Below are 17,230 nucleotides of genomic sequence, written 5' to 3'. Positions count from 1 at the left end.
TTCCCAACTGCTGACAGAAGTCAGTGATGTTTTCTATAGGTATATGTAGACCTCCCATTTTTATAAGGGACATAATAGGCACCCTCAATAAGCTGGTCTGAGGCACAGGCTCTGCTTTGGGAAATTCTACTAAAGATGTTGAACTAGTATGGGATATAAACGTCATACATAGGAACATCAACATTTTAAGACTGAAAGCATAAACATATACAGTTAATTCCCAAATAATCATCAGCCAAAAGATATTTTAGTTCAGGGTTGGGGATTTAGCTCAGTGGTAGAACGCTTGCCTAGCAAGCGCAAGGCCCTGGGTTCGGTCCCCAGCTCTGGAAAAAAAAAAAGAAAAAAAAAGATATTTTAGTTCAGATGATTTTATATATGAATGGTATGTTGGATTTTAGTCACCGTGACATACACACAAAGGATACAATTTTTATAAAGAATGTCTACTCTGAGGTTTCAGTTCATGGTCATGGTCCTATGGCTCTGTTGCTTGGACTAAGGTTGGTTCTGTTGCTTGGAGTTTAAATTTAGACAGAATGTCACTGGGGCCAGAGCATGTGACAGAGCAGGGTACACTCTCACCAAAACAGGAAGCAGAGGGACAGATATGAAATGCCAGGCTACAAGAAGTCATTCAAAAGCATACCTCAAGAGGCCCTACTTCCTAGAGTGTCCATCAATTCCAAAAACAATACCCTAGCTAAAGATCCAGTCTATGCAGATATTTCATCCCCAAGCCACCGCAGTGAGTGCTTTTTGGTATATAAAGAGTGTATAATATGCTAATATAGAAAATAAAGTAATAGCAAGTACTGATAGCACTGAAATGAGAGCTATACTACATTAGTATCTGATCATTTTGAGGTAACTCAAACTGATAAATTCACAGTTAATTTATATTTATTATTGACAAGATACATCTTCAAGTATCTCGAACACATTGATTAGTAACAAATAGATATCTTGAAGGAAATTTTATTGAAGTGCCTAAATATGAAATTTTGTCTGAAAAATACTGCCTTTAAAGATGATAGATTTTTCATTTTGGATTTGAAGCACAATTAGTCTTCGCTAATAGGAGAAAGCTTTTGGTAATCAAAATAATTTATTTCATCCTTTCAGAATTTAGGTAATAATTTTTTTCAGATGTGAAAAGGGCAAGTACAGTTGGATGTGCTTATAGAGAGACTACAGTAAAGAAATTAGAAATAATTTTTGAGGGTAAATGATGCATTTAAAAGATTATACTAAATGATATTACAGCGAGCAGGATTTAAAAATCAACCTTAGTCATTTTAATGTCATTTTATACAGTCATGAAAATGTATCTGTTGAAGCCAGCCAACTTAATAAAGAAGAACTATAAACTCTGCCTATCAAGCAATACAAACTTTCTTAATAATTATGAGATATAAAATTACAAAATTGCAATATTAGTCATAATTCATTGGTAAAGTAGTTTTAAACATAACATATCTTTTCAAAAACATAATTTAGAATGATACTATTAAATTTTAGCAAAGCTAGGAAACATGTGTCCCCATTACAGCTTCTCGTTTACCTCAGTAAGCTCTTCTAGACTCCGCTCCCACCCCCAGGATTCCTTTGTTGTCTTTGGTTCTCAGTGTAAGGTGACACTTTTTCAGCTTCCCCCTTCCAGTTTAACATGTACATTGATGACGTCATTGTTAAGGTGAGGCTTAGGGAGCCATGCTGGAGAGATTTCATGGATGTAACTACTCTAACAGTTCTAGGACCCAAAACCTCACAGCAAACTGACTGTTTCTGTGATTGACAATTTTAATGTCTCCACCATATTGACGTGTGTGTTTGTCTGTTTGTTTTTGAACACGGATATGGGGGGCAGGGCACAAGTCCATCTTTGTAGTGGGTAGAGGTCAATATTAGGGATCTTCCTCAGTTTCTCTTCACATTACATTTCAAGGCCGGTCTTTCGGTGAACCCAGAGCTCACAGATTGGCCAGGATGCCTTGTCAGCAAGCTGCTGAGGTCTTCCGGTGTCTGCCCCGCTCCTTACTTCTGGAGACACAAGGGCACTGTGCCATCCCTGACTGTTACCACTGAGTCATCTCAGACTCACACTGACTTTTATCGAGCTGTTAAAGTGTCACCATTGTTTCCCTTAGGTTTTTCTCTCTGCATTGCTCTCTGCCTTTCATTTTAGTAAACAATCAACATGTTTGCGGGAAATGTTTTCCCCGGTGCACTTTTGTTATACCTAGACAAGATTATTGAGCATGTTCACAGATGTGGCAAACTCCCGAGAAGTGGGGTGATTGAATTTAAGTTTTGTGACAGTTATTAAAAAAAAAAACTCAGCTAAAATTTCTAATAATAACATAATTCTGATTTCAGACCTCACGAAGAGGTTAGTTTAAAAAGGGAATCAGGGCATGTGGAAAGCTTTAACAAGAGAGAGCAAGCCATAAGCACCTCCCAGAATCCCATATTTACCCCTTTCTGGCATTCACTGCTGTCATAGTCAACAGAACATCCTAGGTTGATTAGCCATCCTTGTGCTTTTTTTTTTTTTTTTTTTTTGGTTCTTTTTTTCGGAGCTGGAGACTGAACCCAGGGCCTTGCGCTTCCTAGGCAAGCGCTCTACCACTGAGCTAAATCCCCAACCCCCATCCTTGTGCTTTTAACTAGGCAAAGAGAACCACCTACAAGCTGATGGGTTCTCATGTGTGAGAGTGTTCTTACAGGCTCGCACTGCTGGTTAGACAAGGGGCACATTCATGGCTCACAGAGCCCTATGTTTGCTCCCGGATGAGTGTACTCAGGAAATCCTCAGGCATTTAAGCATAAAGGACGCCTTAGCATCCAGAAAAATAGCTGTAAATTATAGCCAGTCCAGAAACAGCGCCTGACCCAACACTGTTCCTGTACAACAGATTGGAGCCTTAGATTCTCAAAGGTATTACCAAGTGGTACTTAAGCTTGATAGATCTGATAAGATCATAGAATTGGAAATCTTCAATTCATAGTTTGAGTGACTAACATGCTATATTTGCAGATTTATATTAGCTATTTATATCTATAATTTTGTTAACTGATCCCAGATGTTACCCTTTGTAATTTAACAACATTTGGCTTTTTTTCCCCCACTGACATTTGCTTTTTTATTGAGTATCAAACCCAGAGCCTCACACATACTAGGTAAGTGATCTACCACAGAGAAACCATAATCATATACGTTTTCAAATTAAAAAAAAAACTGTAAGTCTCCTTTGGTTTTTACATTTTTTTCCAATCAAAGCATCTTCTATTTCTTGTCTTTTGAACGCATGCTACAATTCCTGATAATACTTTTAATCTAAATCTGTTTTTATGCAATTTAACTTCATCTGTTATTTAACATTTTGTTGCGTTTGTTTTTGTCATTGTTTTTTGTTATTTCAGAGTGTCAAATAAGTTCTACTTGGGAAGTTTAGTTGCTTTAGTGATTGCGACCAGACAGTGCCCTTGCAGAGGACTTGCTTCAGTTCCTAGCATCTACGTGGCAGCTCACAACCATGTGTAACTCCAGTTAGAAGGGCTACAGCGCCCTTTTTTGGCCATATCGGGTAACAGGCAAGGGCATGGTGCACATACATTGATATAGGCAAAGACTCACACAAATAAAAAAGAAAAAGTAAATCTACACACCAGTATTATAAGTTTTTCTCAAAGCCTTACACGGTGGTCCTACATGTAATCATAACATTTTGGAGCAAAATGCAAGGAGGAGCAGGAGTCTGAGATCAACCTGGGGTATTTACTGAGAACTTGTTTAAAAAATAAAGAAAAAAATCTTCTTGACATTTTACACCAACACATTGTATTTAAGACCTCATTTATAAGTTAATTTTGGTTTGAGAGATCGCTTATAATTATTTAGACAGTAACAACAATTGTAGTTCAACTTATATAGGGTTTTTTCATATTTGCATGATCTATTTTTTATTTTTTCTCGTCGTTCAAACTGGATTTGAACTCACAATCTTCTCACAGTTGCTGGGATCACAGATTAACCTACTTTAATCTTCCCACCTGTTCTCATGATTTCATAGTTATCAAGAATATTCATCACATCACTAGATTCTGGAGCCAGTGGTCACCAGAGCTCCTGGATTGTATTTTATGTAATAATGTACAAAGATTATCACCTTTCAGTGTTTCATGACTTCTCAACTATTAATGATATCATAATTAATACCAAGTTTAAAATACCGTCTGGCACACAATAAACGCTCAGTAGTTGTTAACAGCTACTATTCAGTAAAGCTTTATAGTAACCATGTATACTCATTCAGTCTGATGTGGTTCATTTCTTTTATCTTTACCTTAACTTGGTAAGGTAGAAAGTCATTGTACTGTCTGAGTAACTGAGGAATAGGAAGTAAGTTCATATCAAAAGTCATCCAGTACGTGGCAATGCTCAGATAGGAATGCCAGACCTTTAAATTCTGAGGAAATGTCTTACTGACTTCTATTATATATGATGAAGATGGATTGATCTTCGCCTAAATGTGACTCTTTGTCTCTGTGTCTCTCCATCTCCCTGTCTTTCCCTCTTTGTGTTTTCCTCTCCCCCCCCTTGCCCTCTTCCCCACCCTCCCTCTCTCTCTCTCCACACACACACACACACACACACACACACACACTTGACTTTTAGCTTATCTCACAGGTTCAGAAAGAAAACACAGAAACAAAGTTAATTCTGTAAATTGTCTCATATTCTTTTACTTCTTTCTCAGCACCTGCCTCTCTACACAATCTTATGAGTACAGAGTTATACTACATGACTTACACGGAGACCATTTCTTGTGAGCCATAGACAGGCTATGAGGAATAGTTCAATTCTATTCTAGGAGATGCTCTATTGACGCTAGCAAGTATTTGTGGATTGTTTAAATATTAAAAAAATGGTGAAGAGAAAGTAATGAAAATGTAGGAGTCCCATTAGGTAAGAAAGTGAATCTTAATCTAAATTAATGTATTCAGTTAGCCTAAGTGGCATTAAATTTCAGTATTCACACAACTCATAACTTTTGAGAAGATGATGGATTTTACTCAATGCACTTTTTAAAGGAAAAGGCTACACTGCCATATGGCTTGAAAGGGGACTGAGTCGCACCAGAATCCCTTGTTACTTAAACACTTAGTTTTGAATGTCACTCTTGGCTGTTTACTGATTGTGAAAACAGCAATGAATACACATGTTATATGGTTTACTTTTGCATAAGTTCCTTCGTATCCAGAAATCAAGCTTCTTCTATTGCCCAGGGAAGAGATAATGTCAAAGTTTGGCAATGCTTCTGAAGATGAATGTTCCCATAATGCTGTCGAAAGGGTAAGCTTGTAACTTACAGAAAATAAATGTCAAGGTGAGATGCAGACTTAGGAATAATGCTTACCCACAAGGGCCGTATCCCTGCTGTACTATAGCTGGCGGCTAGATTTATCATTTGTCTCCCTCACTAAAACTGATCCAGGCATTTCCAAACAATACCCTGCTGGGCCTGAGTTAATTTAATTGGAGCACCTCTTTGTTCTGTTCCATTACCTAGCATTAATGTACGAGACGTAAAGGTACACTTTGGAGTATATAAATCTTTCGCAAGTGATATATTTACTATTTAGCTTCAATGAGGAGTAAGGCTTTCATTTTTTAAACTCATAATGTTAAGGAAAATAAAAGGAACAGGCGATTATCTTCCTTAGCAGCCTTACTAGGTAACACAAGGATATCATATGGTGTAGCAAGGGGTGCATGCAGAACACAGCAAATGAGTTGATGTTGTACCGAGTGGTTCTTCCCCCTTTGCGCATCTGACTCCTTTTTATTTAGGCATCTTTAAAGATGAAAGAAGCAGAATGTTCTCCTAGGTACTGCAACAAGATTATTTAATTAGAATCATCTGGCGCCGGCTTAGTTCAGGACACAAGCTAATCTAGCATGGGGCTGTAGAGGGAGCTGAGGTAAACTGGTGCAGAGAGAGGGAAAAGGTGTTTCATTTCCTCTGAAGGAGATCAAAGGATACATCTGATTTTGTGGGATAACCCCAGAGTCTTGTCTTGTTTTTAAGAGTGCCTGGGATATGTTAAGTAAGAAAGTTCAGGCAACTATTATTATTGTTGAAGTGGAAGAAACACTCTAAAATTTCTGTGTAATACACAATGATTGCTGTAATATAGCCATAAAAGTAAAGGCAAGAAGACATTACCATAATGTGGGATTCGGATGAAACATCAGAAAATACGCTCACACCACACTTGGCTCTGGGGCTACTCCGGCACTCTCTGTATCCATTCTGGTTACTTTCACGGCTTTTGCTGTTGTGTTTTGTTTGTTTTGATTTATCCTCATTACCACTTTAAAGTGTTATTTATTCTGTTTGCCTTATTTTCTGTCTCTATTGAGAACCACCATGGGAAGTGCCAGTGCTTATAAACAAGATTTTGTCTTAGTGTTTGGAGTATAGAGTCAGTGATTTAAACTTCTGTAAATGCATATGATTTCAAATAATTATGAAAAGGCACATGGCTAAATCTGAAGCCAGTGCATGATTCAAATCAGAAAACTGTGTAGTTTGATCAGTATTGTAAGGAAAAATGGAAGCAATTTAGTAAAATATGCAAGAAGCATAGTGTGATATAAATTATTGCTAGTGTTGTTATGGAGATACAAGCATATAATACTTTTCTTTGGCCTGTTACTAGAAGAAGATTTTTTTGCAATAGTGACATTGTTTTCTGGATTCAGTATCAGAGGCTTTAGTAGTTACAGAACATCTATTCTGTAAGTCATGCTGCCAAGTGCTTTACAATGTCTTACTATATTCCAGGCTCGCTAAATGAATGTAATTTTAGTGGACCACAAGAGATATGCTAATCCCTGTTCACTGTGAGACACAGTTACATATATATTGTTGATTAAAAGGTAAATAATCCCAGTTTTTAGGTTAGAAACAAGATGTTAATTTTATGTCTCATACATGGATAAATATCCAAAAAGACCCAACCAAACATTCTGATATGTATGTATTTTGAAACTCTTATTCTCTCCAAATATTTCACTTATCTACTGTAATAAGTGTGCAAGTAGTGAGGGTGAGTTAGCTTTAGCTCAGGGTCATTTCATTTGTTTCCTTTTGGAGAATGCCATGTATGAGTACTTAGTTTACATTATCCTACCCCTCCTTTCTTCTCCCCCATTCCTTCCATGGCCACCCCTTCACAAAGGCATGGCTGCTTACTCCTTAATTATAATTATTACACACACACACACACACACACACACACACACACACACACACACACACACACAGCTACCTCTAAGGATGGCTAACCTATCAGGTAGTTTGTCCCTGAGGATGACTGGTTTACCACCTCCCAGCACCTATCAATTACCTGTAGTTTTTCTAGGAGATAAGTTGGTATGTTCGACGGCGTTGCCATTTTTTAGGTCCTGTTTAGGAGGCCATATTGTTGAGCTTGGGTGTCATGCACAACAGGTAGGGCAAGTTTGCCTCTGCAAAGGGAATTGGAGAGATCAGAATAAGACAAAATGTAAGAAAATAATTCCTGCTACCTTCAACTCTAGCAATATTTTGTATGTATACTGGTGTTTATTGGTATTTGTATGCATGTGTGTTTGTGTGTGAAAGTGTGTACTTGTATGAGATTAGCTGCTGTCTAGAACCTCAAGTCTGTAGTAAAATCAATACAATTTCATTACTCTCAATGGGAGCCTGAACATTCGATTCTGAAATTTAAAAGATTCAATGAAAGGTTTTAATAAAATTAGAATTTGCCTTGTACTAAACTGATCTTGTAAATAAATGTCACTGTTGTTACATGGCACAAAGTCCCTAACATTTGAGCTAACACTACTCTTCTCATGGTTCCCATAAAGCATGCAGATTACAAACAAAGTGCTTGACTAAGAGTTTAAAAACTAGGTTAGATAAACTCTGAATTTTAAATGACAGTTAACCCGTGCTAGATATCTTTCTGACCTAGAAAAAAGGTGTAAATAAAAAATAATGGTGCCACAGATATGCTTAGGACCCTACAGATAACTGTTCATTAAAAAGTGAAATTTTTTGTTTAATGCTTTTGTTGGGTGCTTGGAACTCAACCCTAAGTAAGACCTTGTTTTTTTCTAAGCAATCACTCTACTCCCTAAAAGTGAGTTTTTATGAAGTCTGGTAATGAAATGGAAATTAAATCTTGCCCAAATTATTTAATTATGGTGCTCTGAGAACTGAAATTATTTTGAGATACATCATATGCTATACTGATTATGACAGTTCCTTTCCTAACGAAACCTCTATCAGTGATTCAGAAGTTGACAATGATGAACGATTGAAATAACACTATAGAACACAGATTACAGCTGTCACGATTTTGTAAAATACATTTTCCCTTGGTAAGTACATGTAGTAAGGGATAGCATCTTCTTTATCTTACTTATCTGTTTTTGTTTCCAACAGTTTCAACAGATTAGAAGTTGAGATGAAAGAGAAGGAAGAATACAAAAGATTAAGGGAAAAGGAGTTGAATATTAGAAAGGAAAGATTGGTCACATCAAGGGTCTCAAAGGTCAGTGGAGAATCTCGTGAGTAAGGACAGCTCCACTAGTCATAAAAGGAGTGAATGTTCCCAGTTCACACAGTGCCTTTAGGGAAATACATTGAAGCACAAAACGATGAAGGATCCTGCCCATGTCTTTTTAAATTATTTTCCTAATATCTATTTGATTTATACTTGTTTTCTTTAACATAGAAAGGAAAACTGATCTAAGAGTCATGAAAACAGAAACAGAATGAGCCCGCAGAATTAGGCAAGGATGCAAGTTTGTAAAAACTGGCTGCAGAATTCTAATTTGAAAATAACTAATAACAAGAACAGAAGTTCATGAGAGTTCGCAGCAATTTTGTAATATTTTAATTGCTCCTTTCATATTAAAGAACACCACATAAAAGTGTTGAGAAACAGTGACCAAGTATAGATTAATATGTAAGTACTGAGAAAACCCATTTCATTTATATTCATATCTGAACTTTGAGCACATATTTCTATTTAATGAATATGGGCGAATGAGGCAGAAAACATCATCTGTTCAAACACAGTTGGTAGTTTAAGGTTTCATTTTCCTATGAAACATTTTGCAAATGAACTGATTTCATCAACATATTCAAAGCCCTGTCCAGCAGCAGTAAAGGTTACCTGTACTACTCTGAAGGATATGTCACATCAGGCAAGATTTTAATATAAAAGCATGATGTGAACTTCTGTAACAAGTATTTTTTGAAATAAAGTAGTTTTTAATGTTTTGTATTTACAAAATTTTCCTTCATTTACTGTAACTCAAAATTATGCAAGTCTTACTGTAAGCATTTAGTGTAGGAACAAAAGGTCTTTAAAATCTATGCAAATACTCTTAGTAAACATGCTTGCACAGACACACACACACACACACACACACACACACACACACCATCGAAAGGTGTTTGTCATTTGAGATTAGACTGTTTGGTTTCGTCACTGTGACAAACACATCAAATAATGAAGGGAGAAATGGCTTATTTAGCTCATCACTTCAGAGGCTTCATCCTCCTGCTAGCTGACTCTGGTACTTTGGACCTGAAGAATGATGACAGAGGTTGTTCAATTAGTGGCAGATGACAGGAAGCAGCAAGAGCTACAAGGAAGAGGATGGGACAAGACACAGATCCCAAGAATGTCTCTAGTGATCTACTCCCTAAGTCCTCAACAACTAAAGTTTCCAGACCCTCTTAAACAAATGTCACCAGCTAAGAGCCAATTCTTTAATATGTGAACCCATAAAGGATATTTCATATTCAAATAAAAAATGAATGTAACTTCTAAACATATAGCAAACAACAAACATGGTTTAAAATGTATGTTACCACTTAGTGAACATGGAGAAATTGAGCTGGTGTCTACATAGAAACTTCACCCTATGTTCTAGTGTCTTTTAGTTCAGGGAGGTACTCTGCAGGCTACCAAAAGAGACCTGTAGATGCCAGCCCAGCCCCAACCCTTTGATCTCTAATCTGCCCTGCCTCAGCATGTACTAGGGCAATAGTGACACAAAGCTTGTTGCAATAACCTTTCAATGTCTGATTTGACTTAAGGCCCACTCCACAAGATGGAACCCATACCCAGCACTGCTTGGGTGACCAAGAACTATATCCCAGACTCTATATCCCAGAAACCAGGGATGAACCAAATACTACTGGTCTAAAAATAAGTAATAATAAAATGACTTCTAATGATATTCCGCTATACTCATAGATCAGTACCTTATCCAGTCAACATCTCCTCCTATAGCAGAGAAAGAAACAGTGAAAGGGAAGGGGAGAGGGAGAAGGAAGGGATGGAGGGAGGGAGGGGAATGAGGAAAAGCCCTTAAAACATGCAATTCAAAATGAGACGTCTCTATCAAATCCCTCCCCTCACATCTCAGAGAAACCCTCAGAAGATAAGGCAGAGAAAGTACGGAACCAGAGAGGATAGATGACAGCAGGGGACTAAGGCCTTCTAAATCAAGTTCTCTTCTCACAGAGACTGAAGCAGCAGTCACAGGCCTACACAGGTCTCATTCGGTCCCTTACGTATAGTAGGTCCCTTAGGTATAGATCGCAGCTTTTGTATTTAGTGAGCTTAGGGACTTCTGAGGCTGTGAGGAGGCGGGTCTCTGATGCTTGAGGCTTTTCTTTTCTTTCTGGTGGTTTATCTTCTCCAACTTTCATGTGATGATTTTTGTTTTATTTTGCTATATTTCATTTTGTTACGCTTTGTCATAATCTCTTAGAAGCCCATGCTTTTCTAATGAGAGGCAAAAAGTGAGTGAGTCTTGACGGGAAGGGAAGAAGGGAGGCACTAGAAGTAGAGGAAGGAGGAAATGAAATCTGGATATATTGTATGAGAAAATAATATTTTTAATAAAAGGGGAAAATAAAAACATAAAGCATACGTAAAAAATATAGAATGTGTGCTGACAAGCAAAGTGTCACACAAATATATTTACAGGTGACAAGTTAATCTAGTGTTAGCAACTAATTTTAAACCTAGTTCCTGAAGACAAAACCCACGAATCTGGTTTACACACACACACACACACACACACACACACACACACACACACACACACACACAGAAGATTTATATGCCCAAATTCTTACAAATACATTAATTTTAACACTGCTAAATCTGGAAACACTAACAATCATGTGACCTATGAAATGTGTATGTGGAGCGGAAGTAACTTTCTATTGTACAACTTGTCTCAGAAAGAAATGAGAAAGAAGACAGAGAGATAGGAAGAGGAAACAAGTGTCTCACATTGACAAATCTGTGTCAGACTTATACTACTGGTAAGATAGAGCAAATTTGGAGTCTTGGGCTCTAGTGAGCACACATTTTACACAGAAAAAGTCATGCAATCATGTGAAATAGGAAGCTGGGTCTAAGCAGTTTTATTATCATTATTTAATGTTTTTATACACAAAGGAATAGCCTCAAAAGTTATTCTGTGAGACTCTACAAATAGACCCATTCACAATGTGATATTCTTTTTTTTTTTTTTTTTTGGTTCTTTTTTTCGGAGCTGGGGACCGAACCCAGGGCCTTGAGCTTCCTAGGCAAGCGCTCTACCACTGAGCTAAATCCCCAACCCCACAATGTGATATTCTTAAAACCATTATAAATGGTAAAATCAAAGCTGTTTTTCATAGCTGAAATTGACATACCGCATGAGGAAGAACCCACCATGAGCAAAAGATTACAGAACAGCAAATCAAACTGGTTTCGTATATCACCCAGGACCATGTGCCAAGGGTAGTGCTGTCCATATAAACCATTGATCAAGAAATGTTCCACAGACTTGCACACTAGCCAATCTGATGGAGGAGGCATCGTATCTGTTGAGGTTTCCTCTTACCAAATGACCTTACTGTGTGTTACACTTGATCTTAGCCAAAAGGCCGAGAAGCGATGACCTTACTGTGTGTTAACATGACAAAATTAGCCAACATGGTATTTGAAAAGAACTTTGGCATGAATCCTTATCAGACACTGAAGAATGGTTAGATGTTAACTACTGTTTAATCTTAGAAATATGCTGAAAATTAAAGACACATTTTAAAGGGAAAGGTGTATCATGACCCTTTTTATGTGAAACTGTGGAGAGCCAGCTGGAGTCAGCTAAACTGGCTAAGGCTAAGGCACACAGAACAGGATGGATAAGTGGCATAGAACTGCTTGGGTTCAGGATCCCTTGAATCCTGACATGTGTCATAAGGAAGCTCTTGAAATAATCTAATACGAGAAAAGGATGTCTGCATGGTCTCATAACTTACGTTACAGAGATGTGATGGTGCACATTAGGGGCATAGATAAGGGGTGGTAAAAACCAAACGAGAAAAGGATGTCTCCTGAGCCTTGCACAAGGTCTGCATGGTCTTATAACTTACGTTACAGAGATGTGATGTTGCACAAGGTCTCCATGGTTACATAACTCACGTCACAGAGATGTGATGGTGCACGTTAGGGTATAGATGAGGGGTGGTGAAAACCAAACTTGTTTCAGTGCTTGCTGGAGTCATGCTAGGGCATCGTCTCCCTGTCTTTCTTTGTCAATCCTTACTCCCTCCCTTCACAACCTGTTGACCGATGGAGCTGGCTTGGTCGTAAAATTTTAAAGAATTAAGGAAAGTCTGTATGGTTTCAATATCCTCAGATAAGTAGACAAGTAAAATAAAAATAAAGACAAAACTCTAACTTCATACAGTGGTATCTCTGAGGATAAGGGGAGCGTAGTGTATAGAAATCATTACCTGAGGCATAACCCTAATGTCATTTTTACTTTTTTATGGGAAAGAAGTTAAAAAAAAACATAAAGATCTGGCAAAAGAACAGTAACTGTTAGATCTGGGGCTGAGAATGTAGACATCTTAACTACACATTTGAAACATAGTTACAAATACAGTATACTGCACATGGGGCTTTGGTTGTTTTTGTGTGGAGAAGCAATGAATGAAGCATTCAGGAAGAATATAAACACTCATTAAACATCCAGAGCAATTTTCTGTTTTACAAATACATAAAGGGACAGAATAAAAATAACAGTCTGGTTGATCATCCATTACACTGAAACATTATGCTGCTCGCTATATAGAATATACACCTGTTTAACATTTATTCCTATAGGTCAACTTAGATCATAATCAGCCAATGCAAAAGCTCTTCCACAATGTAGTCTTCTTTTCCCAGAAGCTTTTAGAAGAAAATATTTAGAGATGTCCCCAAATAACCACATATAAGAATTTATATCAAATATTTTATTAGTAAGAAATGGGAGCAAAATTGATGTGTGGTGAAAGACTATTGAGGAAGTGATGGATGTTACAGGTTGAGTACTTATCAAGGAATACCATTTTAGACAAAAATGACACTAGGCTGTTTCCAAAGTTATTTAGTGGCTTATACTAGAAATTCCACCACATAGGAGGATGAAACAGGAAAAAACGTGACTTCAAGGCTAGCCTGGGCTACACAGTAGGTTCCTGGGCAGCCTACCTGCCTACCACAGTGAAATACCATCTCATAAAAAGAAGGAAATGCACAAAGAAGCTAAGCTAACAGGTTGTACACTTGACGCCGTAACACACTGGATGCTTCTGTAGCCAAGACACAGAAATACCCTGCAAAGGGAGCTCTGCTTTGTCATTTTGAGGCACTGTATGAGTCTAAGGAAGCCTAGGAGTTTCACCCCACTTTCCATATGGACAGCCAAGTTCCAGTCTTATTTCATAAGCCGACTGATAGTCATATAACCCGAGAAGATGAGAAGACACTTCTGAGAGTGCATGGTCCACCTTAGCCCAAAATTGACAGATGCAGTGCAGACACAGGCTGCATGAAGCAGAGTACTGCTTCCCCTTTGTTCACAGCCAGGGCAACAGTGTCTGAATGTTAGAGCCATCCATTTAAATAATCTAGGACATACAAGGAAAGGAAAGTTAGTTCAAAAACTTTCAACACTTCTCCCCAAACAAAGAGAAATAAGTGTCCCTATGTCTTACCACAGGGAAACCTCTACACAGTAATTATTCCAGCTGCCATTTTTTCTGAGGTAATAATTTTTCCTGTTATTTACTCTCTGTCTTTTCATTTCATAGAAAGATGATAGATCCTGACCATAAACAAAAGTAAAAAAGAAAAGAATAAAAAATCACAAGAGAGAAATGTGCATTGCCTCTGACTGATAACGTTTAACTGTCAGTTTTGTATGTTATATCTCCCTGTTTGCTGCAACCACAGCCCGTCTACAACCTTCATTAGTAATACTTAGTGTGAAAGGCTAAGAGATTATCTTTAGAAATGAAATGAATAATTTCATGGGAATTTGATCCTTATGGCTAGAAATAAATCAAGCCTATTTAAGAAGACACAGAATGAGCGTTAAAACAGACATAAACACAAATAAGGCATAAATAAAAGCTCAGAGGAAAGCAAGATGAATGCATCTTAAAGTCACGTTTTTCGCAAGCTGCGTGCTCTCTTTCAATGAGTTAAATATAGGGTTTAGTTTACATCGCAGAAACCGCTTTTGGCAAGGAGAAGAAAGAGCTGGAGTTTTCAGATTAGTAGCTCAGCATTCAAGCAGAGTGAGTGAAGGCCACAGTGCATAAAGCAATTGCATTTCTGACACTAAAGTTGACACTGGGAACTTTCCAGTGTGAAAGTCAGTGTGGAGCCCTGCGCTCACCACCCATGCTGGTCCTTGCTTCCATAGACGCATCCTGATTTTTCCCATCACAACTTTTCTTTTCATCAAAATAATCCTCTTTGATTAAGATGATCCAATCACACATCCACGTAACATGGACAATCTTTAGAAGAAAATGTGTACTATAGCAATATGTACTCAGTGAAAGGTATGAACCGGGACAAACTCGGCTCCCAGCAAACTCAGTGGTTCACCATAAATGACACTTCTAAGGTTCACATAATATGATACAGAATCCCAGCTAGATTAAGGAAGCAAGCAAGCACACACGATTTAGCTGGCTGTCCAGAATTTGACGGCCGGAATATTTAATTTTCAAACTTGGTGAGGCTGCCTGGGATGGAGGGGCTGGGGCACATGCAGATTGAGAAGGGCACTGAAATTCACCCCGAGGGCAAGAGAGGACTACATAAAAATCATCTATCAGTTTTGAAGACATGCCCATGGCTGCACGCGGGACTGTCTTTTTTTTTTTTTGTTCCAATATTATTTTTCTTTAATGATACTTTTTTTTAGAAAAGTATGTATGTTTCTTCAGTTTAATTACCTAGATTTAGGATCTGAGTTTTAGTTTAGTGCCTGCAGACAATGATGAATCACATTACTCTCTACTTTACTTGCCCAGTACTTTTAAAGAACGGTGACCATGATTTCCTATCTCCTGTTCTGGTCTACATTCCACTCCGGCATGAGGTTCATAAAGATTCTCTTTTGATCAATGCTAATCCAGCACTTTGAGCTTCTTTTCAAATAAGCCCCACTGGACCTTGGCTTACAAAAGTTTGAACAAGTCACTACATTATTTTCTAACATGCCCAAACCACACTCTACCTCACTTCCATTTGACTGCTTCAAACCCCACAAGACTTTAGTCTGCATTGGCCCTACCACTAGCAGACAGGACCTGCTCCAACCTCTGCTAGAAAAGCCCACTGAGCACTTAGTGCCCCCTTCTAAGTGGGATTTAAGCATCCTCACTTGAGCCTTCCTTGTTTAACTTCTTAGGGTCTGTGGGGTATATGACTGGTATTTTGTAATTTTTGGTTAATATCCACCTATCTGTGAGGACATACCAGGCATATCCTTTGGGGTCTGTATTACCTCATTCAGGATATTTTCTAGTTCCATCCATTTGCATGCAAAATTCATGATGTCCTTGTTTTTAATGGCTGGATAGTATTCCATTGTGTAAATGAACCACATTTTCTGTATGCATTCTTCAGTTAAGGAACAGCTGAGTTGCTTCCAGTTTCTTACTATCATGAATAAAGCTGCTATGAACATAGTAGAGCATGAATCATTGTCCTGTGGTGGAACATCTTTGGGTATATGACCAGTATAGTATATTTTGTGAGGAACTGCCAGATTGATTTGAGAGTGGTTGTACAAATTTGCCATCTTGCTAGCAATGGAAGAGTGCTCCTCTTTCTCCACATCCTTCCAAGAATGTACTATCACAATGACGCAGAGAGATAGAATGACCTAGGTGGGTGAGGGATGAGGGGTGGGGGAGGGGGAAAGAGGAGCAGGATCAGGTATGGGAGGCAGGAAAGAGGCCCAGAAGTCCAGGAGAATGAATGCAAATATGCAACTGCTAGGGGTGGGAATGGACCTCTAGAAAGTCACAGAGACCTGGATGCAGGAGACCAAGGATTCGATGGGAGTGAAGTAAGGCAAAATGCCCAACAGTGGGGATATGCAACCTAAAGAGACCACCTCAGGTAGCCAGATAAGTCCCCCAGTGGAGGGATGCAGACATCAACTTGTCTCCAAAATGTTCAGCCCAAAATTCTTCCTGTCTAAATGAAGTTCAGGGACAAAAATGGAGCAGAGACTGAGAGTATGACTGACCAGTGACTGTCTCAACTTGGGATCTATCCCATAGGCAGACTCCAGCTCCTGACACTATTACTGATGCTATGTTTTTCTTGCAGACAGGAGCCTAACATAGCTGTCTTTAGAGTGGCTCTACCAGCAGCTGACTGGGACAGAAGCACATACTCACAGCCAAGCATTGGACAGAGGTGGAAGAGTTGGGGGAAGGATTGAAGGAACTGAAGGGGATGGCAATCCCATAGGAAGACCAACAGGGTCCACTAACCTGGACCCCTGGGAAGTCCCAAAGACTGAGCTACTACAAACCAATGAGCATACATAGTTTGGTCTGAGCCCTGGCAACTCCCTACCCACCCCAGCACATATGTAAGAGAGGGCTGCCTTGTCTGCTCTCACTGGAAGAGAATGAATCTAATCTTGTAGACACTTGATGCCCCAGGGTGACGGGATACCTGGGGGTGGGAGGGGCAACCTTTCAGAGGCAAAGGGAAGAAAGGATGGGGGAAGAACCAGGGAGGAGGCAACATTTCTGATGTAAACAAATAAAATAATTAATAAAATAAA

At 38.5% G+C, this 17,230-nt stretch overlaps 1 long non-coding RNA gene across 1 annotated transcript in view; it reads left to right on the top strand.

Annotated features, from left to right (window-relative positions):
- Positions 1 to 17,230, top strand: part of LOC134480945 (uncharacterized) — an 18,631-nt gene extending 1,401 nt beyond the window's left edge. The window contains exon 2 of the long non-coding RNA XR_010055987.1: positions 16,765 to 17,230. This is a non-coding gene — a long non-coding RNA (uncharacterized LOC134480945). The remainder of the gene's footprint in view (positions 1 to 16,764) is intronic.

The sequence above is a fragment of the Rattus norvegicus genome, chromosome 11 (assembly GCF_036323735.1).
Source record: "Rattus norvegicus strain BN/NHsdMcwi chromosome 11, GRCr8, whole genome shotgun sequence".
Lineage (NCBI taxonomy): Eukaryota > Metazoa > Chordata > Mammalia > Rodentia > Muridae > Rattus > Rattus norvegicus.
This window is presented reverse-complemented; position numbering and strand designations above follow the sequence as displayed.